The 13326-nt window shown below is 35.8% G+C and overlaps 1 protein-coding gene across 4 annotated transcripts in view; it reads right to left on the bottom strand.

The window, feature by feature from the left end:
• Positions 1-13326, bottom strand: part of LOC139959481 (NADPH:adrenodoxin oxidoreductase, mitochondrial-like) — a 209201-nt gene that overhangs the window by 1852 nt on the left and 194023 nt on the right. The gene's annotated exons all lie outside the window — the stretch shown is intronic.

The following is a 13326-nucleotide window of genomic DNA, read 5'->3' on the forward strand; positions in this document are numbered from 1 at the left end:
ATACTGTGTTTAAAAGGTTTAATGGATGTTGACCTCAAACAACATATGACACACCTATTAAAAACAAAGAATGTTGAACTCAATATGGAACATCCAGTTTCAGCTCCATCAAAGTTTCCCTTCTTGAGATATTGTGTTTACAAGGTTTCACATTTGACTGATGCTGACCTAAAATGACCTCTATCCACCACCATAAACCATGGGCTTCTTGAATTCATGGGGTGTTTACATACAAGTTTGGGATCCATGCAAGCTACCCTTTTCAGATTACAAGTGAGGCATTACACACATATATTATACAAACAAATGATCAAGAGTGCAACCGGTTTCCGACTTTGACCAATGTTGACCTCAAATCATGTTTGGCCTTCACAGACTGTAGGGTTATTGTACTCAGTAGCATGGACTGACAAACACACTATGAACATCATCCAAGCTTTATTTTTTGAGTTTATAGTGTTTGTAAGTCAAGGCATCACATATATATGCCACTATCATTGCATAAATTCCTTTTGCCTTTGGCAAAGAATAAATAAAGTGAAACCTGACTTTGTCTAATAGTAATATTCTTCCAGCAGTCACACCAGTAGTATAAGATGCTGTTGCTGTTTGATAGTTTCATAGTGTTTCAAATGTCATGAAAAAGTGTTGATTATGCATGAAGGTATCATAATCTTGCTGATGAGCATACGCGTAGGAGGCGGGGGGGGGGGGAGGCTGCAGCCCCCAGCCAAATATATTTGTGAAAATTCGGGAACTATGCTGAGGTTTCAGGCACCTACTGAAAGAAAAATAAGTTGCCATGTGTTTTTCAATGGTTTCAATCGGATAGTGTTATTATCATCATTATTGTAATGACTTGCCCAAAGTTCTAACCAATATTGAAGAGTAATAACTTGGCAAACGATTGTATGTAATTGGCATGTGATGTAATAACCGAAGCATGCATATATTATATGCGCATTAAGATGTCGAACGCGCGCATAGCGCGCAAAAAAGTTTGGTTATATTTTTTGGGCAAGTCGTTACAGCCCCCCCCCCCCCCAAATCAAATTGGGCTCGTACGCCTATGAGTAATAGTGAGACCAACTAACATGAAAAAGGAAAATGAAGATTCTCTGAAGTTGCTGGCTTTACATGTTTCCCTTTATAGGTTCCATTCATGGCTATAACACTTCAGACAACACAGACAACATAGGAAGTTGAATTCTGACTCAACACATGTAAAGTATCCCTGTGAATTGGATATGAAGCCACTAATGGCACGAAGTGTATTCTACAACAAAGCCAACTTTCCCAACATGTTTGTGTTCATTATTGATTATTGCTATCAATAAAGTCCCTCCTATGCCAGTTCTTATTTGTAGCTTTTGTGGTTGGGTCCAGACCTTCAAGGAATCAGTGATACAAAATAATTAATGATGTGCATAAATAGTATTTTTGAACATTCCTAATTCATAGGGACACTGACAATGTAAACAATGGATATTGTCATGTCTCTCATCTACTGAACATAATAAACCTCAGTATGACGCCTGCACCTGGTCTACCAACGGAAAGTAGAGCTCGCAGGAAGTATGATTACTACTGTAGATGGAACAAAAACCTGCATAAAATAGGAAACAGACTATGTGTGCGCACAAAGTATCTATGTACTACACGTTAGGGGTTTACCTCATCATTATAGTGTTAGTATTACAATGTCCTATCAACTGCCTCTTTCGCTCTCTGCCAGATAAAAATATGAGACAAAAAACCACACAAATATGAACACAAGCACAACAAACTGAACAAGGCAAAGCAGTGGGGAAAAATATACGGATGTTTGATCACTAGGTCTCTTGTGCACTCAATATGATGTGATGATCTTGATATTGCATCCCTGGTGTATTCAGTGAGAATTTAAGACTCATAATAAATAAGGATCATTACAAATAACCCATAACGATATATGGTTAGTCCTCCAACACCACATACTACAAATACATTCAACCTCCATTTGAAGATTAGTACCATAATATGAAATGTAACACAAATATTATACCACACTGCTGAGTTATCAGGTTATATGCTATCAGCTGCAATTATCTTCTCACGATCAACACTTCAACAATAATAGTAGTCTTTAAACTCTGATGAAAGTACATTGCAACAAGCAGATATACCTCAATCTTGCAAGTTAATTGAGAAACAAAATTAATGGCAAGCGAGAGTGTGGTAACAATGCCATAGGGATTACTTCATTTCAGCATCTCCAAACTTTGAAGGTGAGAACATCTGGCCAAGTACAACTATTTGTCAGACAGAATCTTCCTTTTGTTATCAAGAATATGATATGGATGTTTATAAAAGAAGATCATACAGATATCTTAAGAGGCCATAGTGAAAGCTCCTGATTCTAAAAAAAGGACGAATATTAGCAAACTTGCTCACTTACGTCACTATTTGGAGTGATTATTTTCTAATATGGAAAAACGTGAAATATTTTGCATATCATTGTGCCAAAAGGTTGGAGAGCAATATCAAGAAGGTTCTTGAGTTGTACATTTGCACTCATTTCAAATGGCTTTAGGCGATTGTCACAGATACTTCATCTGAAGTTTCCTTAAGAGAGAACCCTTATGGTTGAGCTTCATGAAGGGTGCAGGCTCAGAATGACCAATGCCAGAGTTGATGCCTCCAGGATATAAAACAAACCTCATCTAGATAGCTACATCTCCATCGCTTGCAGATGAACAAGCTATGATAAAAAGCAGGTTTGGACCTAGCTAGTGTGCAAACCTGCTATCAAATTTATTTCAGTCAACTTTAATGGAAAACTCTGGTGGCACACAAGAAAACCTGATATACAGCAAGAAAAATAAAAGCATTGCATATGGTACAATACATATATATATATATGTAAACATACATATATATACATATATATATAAATATATATATAATTGAAATTGTAGTCAGTTGGAAAATCCAGTACAGTGAAACTTCCAGCTTCCACCGGGATTCGAACCCAGGCCTCCTGCTTTAGATACGGACACCCTAACCAAGTCGGCTATGGACGCTGATTGTATGTCCAGAGGTTCGTAACCAGTAAGGAAGGTCATAATATCTTTGGATGACTTTGGATGATGAGACTTTAACATAGGATGAGACGACCAGAACATAGGAGGATGAGACTGTAACATAGGAGGGCGAGACTAGGACATAGCATAATGGGACATTAACATAGGATGATGAAAATTTAACATAGGATGATGCATGAGACCAGAACATAGGAGGATGAGACCAGAACATAGGATGATGAGACTTTAACATAGGATGATGAGACTTTAACATAGGATGATGAGACTTTAACATAGGATGATGAGACTTTAACATAGGATGATGAGACTAAGACATATGATGTAGAGACTGCAACAGTGTACATCTGTGACATGATCAATCAACTGCAACTGGTAACTTTGTAACTACATTTCTTTCCCTAGTATTGCTTTGGGGAGAACCTACAGAATATTTCAGTTAAAAGCTAGCTCTAGATAGATGATGCAGACTGCCTGCCTTGTTTCATCCACACCAAGCCAGCTCTGAAGGCTACCACAAGGATCATAATCTTCTTCTTGATCAATTGTTAAATGTGCTGGAAACATTCAGTTCAATAGTGAGAATATGAATTTACATCACAGAAACACAAAAAGAGGCAGCACGATGTACAAATGTGATGAAGAGGGGTTGTTTAGTGTAGTCATTTGTAAACGTAATCAATTACCTTGCTCTGGTACAAGCTGCATAATTTGTTTAACAAAGCTATTAAAACCATACACTTCAAGCAGAAGGATTTAAAGACAAAACCCAAACATAATTCATTCAATATGCAGATGAACATATCATTGTTAACATTTACTTTTGGGTAATTTCTACCCCTGACTGATATTCCATAACTAAACTTTCATTAGATAGTAAAGTTTCACTTCAAACAATGAAACTAGTGAAATAATTTATGTTTTTCAACTGCTGCATTTGTTGTACATGATTACTATTGATATTCTTGAGGTCTTTTGAAATGCAAAAATGGTATTAATAACTCACTACTTGAAATTCAATATCAATAAACTAGTCTTAATTAGTTGGACTCATTGGTAAGAGTGTTGGAAACTTAACTGAAATGCTTATCAATATGCAAAGAAGTATAGTGTGCAACCAAAATGTTTTCATTGTTCATTTATGTGTCTAACTTTGTCAGCCCAAATCAATACAATTTACATACTATTTGCACAGGATCATCAGCTGTCTTTTTCTAATACTAAGTTTTACAAATTGCCTCGTTGTTGTACAATCATGTCTTATTATTCACAATGCCCCAACAAAACTGAAAGAGACCTTGTTATGATAAGAACATTGAGGAACACATTTTCTTTAATTGTTGGTGAGCAAATTCTGTCAAACATGCAACTAAACATGATGCATCTATGGAGGGGATTTAACATGACTATACTGTGCCTAATATGCACCAGTAACTTAAGAAATTGGTGTTAGACTTAACCTAATATTCCAATTGGTGCACCTATTGATGGAGAGAGTTCTAATCACATGTGTTGCGCATACTTCTTTATGGAATCAGTTTGAAGTTACTCAGCGTTAACAACAGCAGTTCTCTTGCCTATTAGTAACACTTGTAGTGCTAGCCTACTTTTGCCTACTTTCCAATAACAATATTAGCTCCTGGCCTCCCCCAAATACCCCTTTATGCAGTCAAGTCAGTTCACAGTTGTATGCAAATATTCTCTAAATGCTTTCTTAGGTTATTTTAATCTTCTTTTGATTTATCCTTTAATCCTGATACATTTACAATGCTCGCTTACCGCTCAATGTTCCTGTAGTTAGAACTTTAAATCCATCAAAATGAGATCCTTTTGAAGAAATTACTTTTGTCTGTGGATCCATCATTAAATGTTAATCATGAAAATTAAGAAATTTTCAGTTTAATTGCACTGAAGACATCATGCACTCTGCTGTTGCTAAATGCATCCTTCACCATACAAATTGCAGTTTTGACAAAAAATGGTGCAGAAAACTGTCAGTAATTTTGAGTTCAGTTTGAGTTTTGCTAATCAGGTCCTTGACAGCCACCCCCTCAGATTACCCTGTTAAATAAACCACCCAAATATATATCTTCTCTTTTATCTTCTCATCTGCTTTTGTCTTCAAGAATTATGACATTCAAAAGTATAATGATGTCTGGAGTGCTTCCCATAAATTAGGTAGAAGATGATAAGGATGCTTGTGCTTGTATTTGTCCCTTCTGCTACTGTTACTTGTCATTCAGCCTCTGAAGAAGATTCTGCCAGGATCAAAACGTCAGGCCAACTTACTTTGACACATAATATTAACCACATAGTCAACATTTTTTGGTTTGTTCTGACAACTCCTTTGACTTCCTTTTCATATTCATTCTACATCTCTCTGAGCAGCTGACAAATTGTTCGAGGTGGTAAGTTATTTCTAGCCACTCTGACAAGTGTGCCCACACATTTACAAGGTAATTCCTGTTATAAGCAAACATGGTATTGAAATACAACCTGCACTCAGTTTAATGTTGTTTCTTATGGTTTGTCACATTAAGTTATACCTTTATTTTATATAACCAGTTGTAATTGACAATCACAGCTGAAATTGAAGAAATCATGTACTAAAGTAATCACAAAATTTTGTTGTTGAATAAGTGGTACATTATTTGACAATTTGACTGCTGAATTATGTCAGAAAATGTGATTACCCCCTTAAAGCCCTTCAAGAAGTGTCATGCATAATCCACTTCTCGGCAAATTATGAACAGTTCAAACAGAATTATGTCAGATGCCTTAATCGACAAGGCACTATCTTTAGACGAAAGACGGGGTTACGGAAGTATTAGTCTATAATTTGACACAGATGAGATACATCTTACTTAAGTAATCTACAAAGAAAGAAAGCTGCTTGGCAAACTTATGGCAACAATTTCAGGAGACCTACTTCACCAGAAATGTTGTTACTATTTCACGGGTGAAAGAATGAACCTTGGTATTCAACGTATGCAGCTCTTTGTCACTGTTCAACAAATGCTGTCCAAAGTTACTATACAAACAACATGGGCTATAGTACACAGAAAGGAGATACATGTGTTCTCCAACAATCAGGCAAATGTTTGGTGTAATCGGCACCTGTTGTTACAGCCATAGTGGGACATATGCCAATGGTCAATTATTTGATATTATTCTGTAGCAAGGAAATGCATAATAGTTACTAAAAAGTAGTAGTGACTAAAAAAAGTACACACTGTATGACTCATCTGGCATTACTGCATAATTAATGACAATGTAGGAACAACAGATTTGTAAATAATTATAATAGCACCTTGGATGTTTTGATAGGTTGGTAGGTGTACATGTGCTGGAGGACATCAGCAATCTAAGGAAAGGGGGCCCTAATATTCTAATGGGATATTGCCTCCCCTTTAAGAAAATGTGGTTCATATTTAGGGTATTTAGTAAAATGCTGCTTTTATACAATAAGCATTTATTTAGGACCTTATGTAAAGCATCTCTACCATCTTTTATCTCTTTAGCACAGAAAGTGATCAATTTGATAACAATGTCTTGTGACTATATTAAACAGTATACTAAAACAGAAATAGCAGTCCTTTTCTCAGAAAAATGCGGAAAAAAATCAGTCATAATTCATACATAAACAATGGGCGAGGGAGAGGGGAGGATGGGGAAGGGTTAATGTCATTTTGCCCTTCCAATTTTCCACTAATCATTACCATTTTGTACTTGCATCATACTCTGCTATTCGTCATACTCTCTTCTCAATAGTGACCACGTTCCAGTGAAAACAGATAGATCCTGATAACCCTTAACTAATACACAGCGGCTAATTCTTGCACAATGTATGAAGAAATTATCTGCACACTCTATTATACTCTTGCATACACACCATTGGATGAACATGTGAACATTGCTTTAATAGCCTTTCTATGGATTATTCTATATACCTATTCTCAACCTGGAAACTTTATGTAGAAATAAATCTAATTTTACTGGTAGAGGTTGCTGTCATGGTTTCTTATATATCAGATTAATGTTTTGCCTTAGTCAATCTTGTATTCCAACCGAATTCAGTTATTTCAGCTAGTTACCTGTCCTACATCTGACAGTTGCTTCAATATACATTGGTGAAGCCCAAGAGCTATAGAAGCCAGCACATTAAAAAAAATACAGATGTCAGATTAAGGTATGTTTTGATCAAATTATGACATCTAGGCTGCCGGAAGTAGCTGCAAGGAATGATCTGACCATTATCCACTGACATAAGTAGGACAACTAATTTCACAATAGAAAAGCTAAAAATAAATGGTAATCAAAGTTAGCCGCATTTCATCTACTGGATTTGTACCTGGTTGTTGATTCATCCTGAGTAGATGTGAAGGGTAAGGTCGTCATGAAAACAACAGCAAAGATAATCCATTTCATTTGCAAAGTCATTTGCTTGCAGCCAGAACAGTCTCTCAAATCAATACATTTGTCACATTTCCTTCCATAACTAAAAGGCCAAGAAAAATCGATGAAAATGTTAAATTGAAAACTGTCAAGATGATTTTGATATAAATAGTACATAGCTAAGAAAGTGTAGAGATAATTGTGAAGAGCAAGGAGAGTTGTGCAACACCTGTAAGGCACTGCATTGGAACTTAAGGACTGCATTGATATATCTGAACTGCATTGGTACATTGGGACTACCATGGTACATTTGAGACTTCTTTGGTGCTGACTGCCTTGGTACATATGGGACTTCATTGGTACATCTGGGAATTCTTTGGTGCATCTGTGAATTCATTGGTTCTGATTGCATTCTTACATTAAGCCTTCACTGGTACATTGGGACTTGTAGGAACAGGATTTTCAGCTTTATCAGCAAATATAATTACAATTTTTATGTTTGCTACAAAAGTGGGATTTAATGCTTCTAGTTCATTGAGTTTGTAATAATCATTTTTCACATCTTGTTATGCTTCTTAATGTATACAATACACTTTTTGCATTCTTATACTCTTATATTATGAATATGTGTTCTAAACCGCCTTGTGGAAATCTATGAATAACAAACATGATCACAGCTTGCTATTGCATGGAAAGTGAGTATTTTGTTGAAACTGAAATAGTATTACACAGTTTTTCAAGTTTTTTATGCGAGAAAAACCCAAACCTCAATCTATGTTCTAGTTGTGAAAATATATTTCAAAAGATCTGGTCTTCAATAATTACAAGAAGAATTGCAGGTATATTCCATTTCAAAGACCTGGATACATTTTTACTGACGCTCAAAGCTTTAAACTTTAGCGGATGTGATTGGAAATACCTCAAAGCAGCTTTCTGATTGGTTGATGACCAGACATGTGATAAGTATTTGCCAACTGAATGGTGGTAACATTTTGTAGCTAAAAATTGCTAGTTATGAGTGGTAAAAAGGTATGTTAGCTCAAATATATCATGCTCATGCTATGTGTGAAGGGAATGTCCAGGTAGTTTGCCCAAAGGTTTCCGTCAGAGATTTCTCAAGGAATTTCAGTGATTTCAGAGACTGCAGCTTGTCAAGTTTGACCCACATGACAGTGTCGATTTAGAGCATTACTGAAGATCCCCATTATGAAGGGCAATTCTCCAATCTAGGATTATCAGAGCCAATTTGCATCTCACAACCTTCTAATACCATATAAGACATTAGACAAATAAAGGCAATATTACTAAAATGTTGTCACATCAACCACCTCAAATCAGTTCTCTGTAATTTGTGCTAGCTGACACTAATTAGAAATTTAAAAACTGTTTGGATTCTTCCATGATTTTCTTCTGATAGGAAAACAACCACTAGTGTAAAATATTAGGCTGACAGAAACAGTTTGTTTCACTTCTCTCATGTGAGCAATGTCGTCATAGGATATCCTTCTTTTCTTGCACTTGCTTTATAGACAGCTTCATATCTTGAACATTGGTTGCCAACGACAACAGTCTCTAAGTCTACCTTGGCAACAAGGACAACGTTATAACCCACACCAAGCTTGTGCAGGACTTATATTAACTCAGAGAGCTAATAATTTATCAAATATGACTTGCCTTTGACCGTCAAGTGCAATTAATCGATTTTCTCGAGCTACTTAATTGAGGTAAACTCAACATTCACAGTTTGAAAACTCTGTAATTTTCCCATTCCAACTAAAAGCAATCTTCACCAAGGACTGCTCAATGAATAATCACAGGCTGTTCCATTCATACCAATGGAATAGAGAACGTGTAGACAGATTGAGCATAGCAATTAAGTTTTCAATAATGGTGGATTTATGTTCTTCACAACCTGTATTTCTTTACCTATTTACCACTCAAACAGTAGAAACACTTTGGCCTAGAAATGGACTTATTTTTCTAATTAATTCAGGCCTATTGAATAAACTACATAATATATTCAACTTTTTGTAACAAGAAAGGTAGAAAGTGAGCATCCTGCTACAAAAGGATCTAATATTATGTTTAACTTATAAGTCATTATGCCCGGAAAGCAAATGATCAAAAGCTTAAAAATGTACTAAGCAGGAATTGCAGACATCTATAGGCCCATGTAAATTTTGTTGCTTGGAAGATTGCCAATTACTAAAATATTGAGTTTTAATAGATGTAGGTTTGGCACATAATGGTGAGACATTGTACTGATCCAGAATACCAGCACACTAAGATACTGTACCTTTCTCATTACTACAATCAGCATAGGTTTTACATCCATAAACATTTATTGTATATACATAGTCCAACCACCGTGCTTGAAGGAAAAAGAAAAACCACTAGTAGATCTAGTAACCCTCATAGAGAGACAATATTTCACTGAGTAGGAGTTCATCTATGTAAACTAATACACCTCTTACTTAAACCAAAGGAACTAGTTGAAAGTTCTTTCATGTTGCATACTAATCTATCAAACAAACAGACAAGAATATCTGACAGGTATAGGGAAGATATGAAGGACATTGAACTGAACAAATCTAAAATGGATATCACAGAGCTGATTTCCCCCCCCCCTTTTTTTTTACTTACCTAGCTTCATTTGACTATTTTAATTGATAGAAGTAGTGTTTTGAAATATTGTTGTTGTAACATGAAAATGTTAGCTAATTCAGTAATGTAGATTATACATTGATCATGTGAAACAGTATTTTTGTTCTCAAAACATATTAATACGATTTAATGAAAAGGTGGAGTTGCATAACATAGGGCGGTTGATGGTGATAGAGTTATAAAGACCTCTCCGTTTACTTACTTCAAGGAATATCTACCTGTTGGGATTTTGCTTACATTTTAAAAAGGACTAGCTAACAGATTATTCTTCTTCATGACATGTTACCTTATAGCAATTTGTTTACCAAAGGGATCCTACTGTCAGCCTAAATATTAATGATGTATTGTCTCTTCCACCTTTTTTAACGTCCATGATTATGAAATTGTCAATAACTCTGTAACTGGACGACATACATTAATCTTGGTGTGACTCACACTCGGGACCTTAAGATTGAAAGGCACCGGTGTTAACCACTGAGCTAACACTCCTATTATTTTCACATTTGTTTTTGAATTTCCACATTATTCCACATTATATCCATTATTTCCACATTTAATCACATGATAGATGAGAAGGACAGTTTTGTAGATATAGGTAAGTATTAATCAGTCAAGTGAATACCATGTAACCTGAATATGTCAATGTTTATGCAAAGGATAATGTTACGTAGTTGCAATAATCAAGTGTTTCTGTTTTGCCAGCTAATTATGCCAGTTTACAAGGTACATCACCTGTCTAGCTGTTCACACATACAACTTCTTAGTGACAAACATAACACATCACTGCAACACTCTGCTACTTCCTTAAAGTATAATTCCTTCTTGCCGGTTTTTATATGTGACAAAATATTCCTCGACACAGTTCAACTTTAGCATATTGCTGCAACTTGCTGGGAGCTCATCTCAGAGTATTATGTTCATATCATTTGCATTCACCACACACCTATTACAGTCTAACATTTCCTAACACAAACTTTAAGAAAGTAATTTATAGAGGTTGAGAGGAAAAACCAACCAAGCACTTAGTTCACAAGGTTGAAGAAGGAGAAAAAGAGAAAAACATGACATATTATAGACAGAAAAAAAAAAAAAACATCCTGGAAAGTTAATTGAATATGAGATGTGATCTGATTTGTTGACTGTTCTCTTCTAGAAACAAGATCCTGCTGCTGCATGTAATTACAGTATAATTTCAGCTAAGAGTAAAATGAAAGGTCTTCAGGATCAAAGCAGTGAGTCAGGAAAGTTTCAATGAACAGTGAAGTAGTATGCTTGTAAAGTTATTACATCAAATGACCAGAATCTTATTATTGAAGGCTTAAAGCATAGTACATGAAAGGCACTAGCTCTTTAGACTTTAAATTTCAACTAAATTGTTACCAGTATTTTGAGATTAAATGTTCCATGAATCTATTTTGGAAGGGAAATTCTAGTGGCTGAAGTTGATTGCTTAATAAAAATGCTGGAAAATTTGCTTCACTCTTATAGCATTTGAATGGGGGAAGATATGAATTTGTCAAATTTGGTGGTAGTTTATGAATGCATCTGTCAACAGACTACTGAATGATGTCCTCACAGTACTGAATGATGTCCTCACAGTACTGAATGATGTCCTCACAGTACTTCACAGCTGAAATGGTTTTGTTTTATTCATTTCATTATCATTCTTTACAATTCTTTACAATATGAACAATTCTTTAAAATATGTATCAGGCTTGAAGAGATCAACAAGAATATTATAAAAGCAAAGCAATGCTTTTGAATGATATTTGCCATTATGGCACCACAGACCACCTACTTAGCCAGTCAAAATATGTTTCATTCAATCAACCAAACCTTGAGTTAGGGACACAATATTGAGATGGGTTTTCAACTAACAGTTTCTCAAATAAGAGTTGTCATTGTCTGCCCCCACTTCAAACACCTGTCTGCTAAGAGCCAGGTAAAAAATGTTGGTGTGCTGCATAAATTTCTACAGCATCTTGCCATGACATGCACTAGAGATTAAAAAATAAAGCCAACCCCCCCCCCACAAACAAACAAGGAATTTCCTCCTTTCCTTCAAGTTAAGGGATCAAAACCTATGAGTTTATATCAGCTGTAGTCATAAGTCAAGCATTACTTAAAGGAATTGTCTGGTGGAAGATTTCGATACATTGTACTTGTAATTATTATTTTTCTCTTTCTAACCATGTAAAAATTGTCCCCATTCGACATTTTCTTCTTGTAGAAATCTGGTTTTCAAATTCACCAGTTTCTCACCAAAAGTACCGTTTGTTCGAACGCTTCAATATGGTGATTGACGTAGTGCTTGCAGATAGGCAAAACAGGCGACTTGAAGTTAGCACTCCCAATTCCACAGCAAATTAACTCACGTGTAAGCACATTGGATTGCCTCATATATATAACGTACATACTCGCGAACGTATATACTACGATGCTCAGTTGGTGTACTTGTATAGCGTTACACATAGTACACTCACACTCAAACCACAGTTCATTAACTGTTCTTTGAAATCGCTGAAATAAAATTCACGGATCAAATTAACAGTAAAAGGAAACTTGTAAAGTATTCGTTAAACCGAAAGATGAAACTTGGCGGGATCGATGTCATCGCAGAACTGTCCGATTGTAAACGTTAGTGTAGCCTATACACGCGGACATTCATCGCGCTGGAGCTGGATACCGCGATGTATAAACAACGAAGAGCCTGCTGTTAAAACTTATCTTGTGTTACACAAAGACCACGAAACCACCGATCTACTACATATATTGCGGCTTAAGGAGTTTTTTAAATCATATCTAATTTATAAGAAATTTCACCGGAAATTATTGAAGAAATTGATCGAATCGTTGTCAGAGCAGAATATAGCACTGAGAAGCTTAGGCTTCGCAGAACTGTCCGATTGTCAACATTTGAGTATAGCCTACATGCGAACATTTTTCGCGTTGGCGCTGGATAGCGCGATGTATAGCCTGAACAACTCAGAGTCAGCTGTTAAAATTTACCTTCTGTTACTCAAAGACCACGGAACCACCGCTCAAGTACATGGCGGCTTATGGAGTTTTTGAAAACATATCTAATTTTTAAGAAATTTCACCAGAAATTATGGAAGAAATTTATCTGTATACAAACGCTGTTTTTGTTGTGATTACCGTATAGGTACTGTGCGGAGGGTGGGTTATG

The sequence above is a fragment of the Apostichopus japonicus genome, chromosome 19 (genome assembly GCF_037975245.1).
Source record: "Apostichopus japonicus isolate 1M-3 chromosome 19, ASM3797524v1, whole genome shotgun sequence".
Taxonomy (NCBI): domain Eukaryota; kingdom Metazoa; phylum Echinodermata; class Holothuroidea; order Aspidochirotida; family Stichopodidae; genus Apostichopus; species Apostichopus japonicus.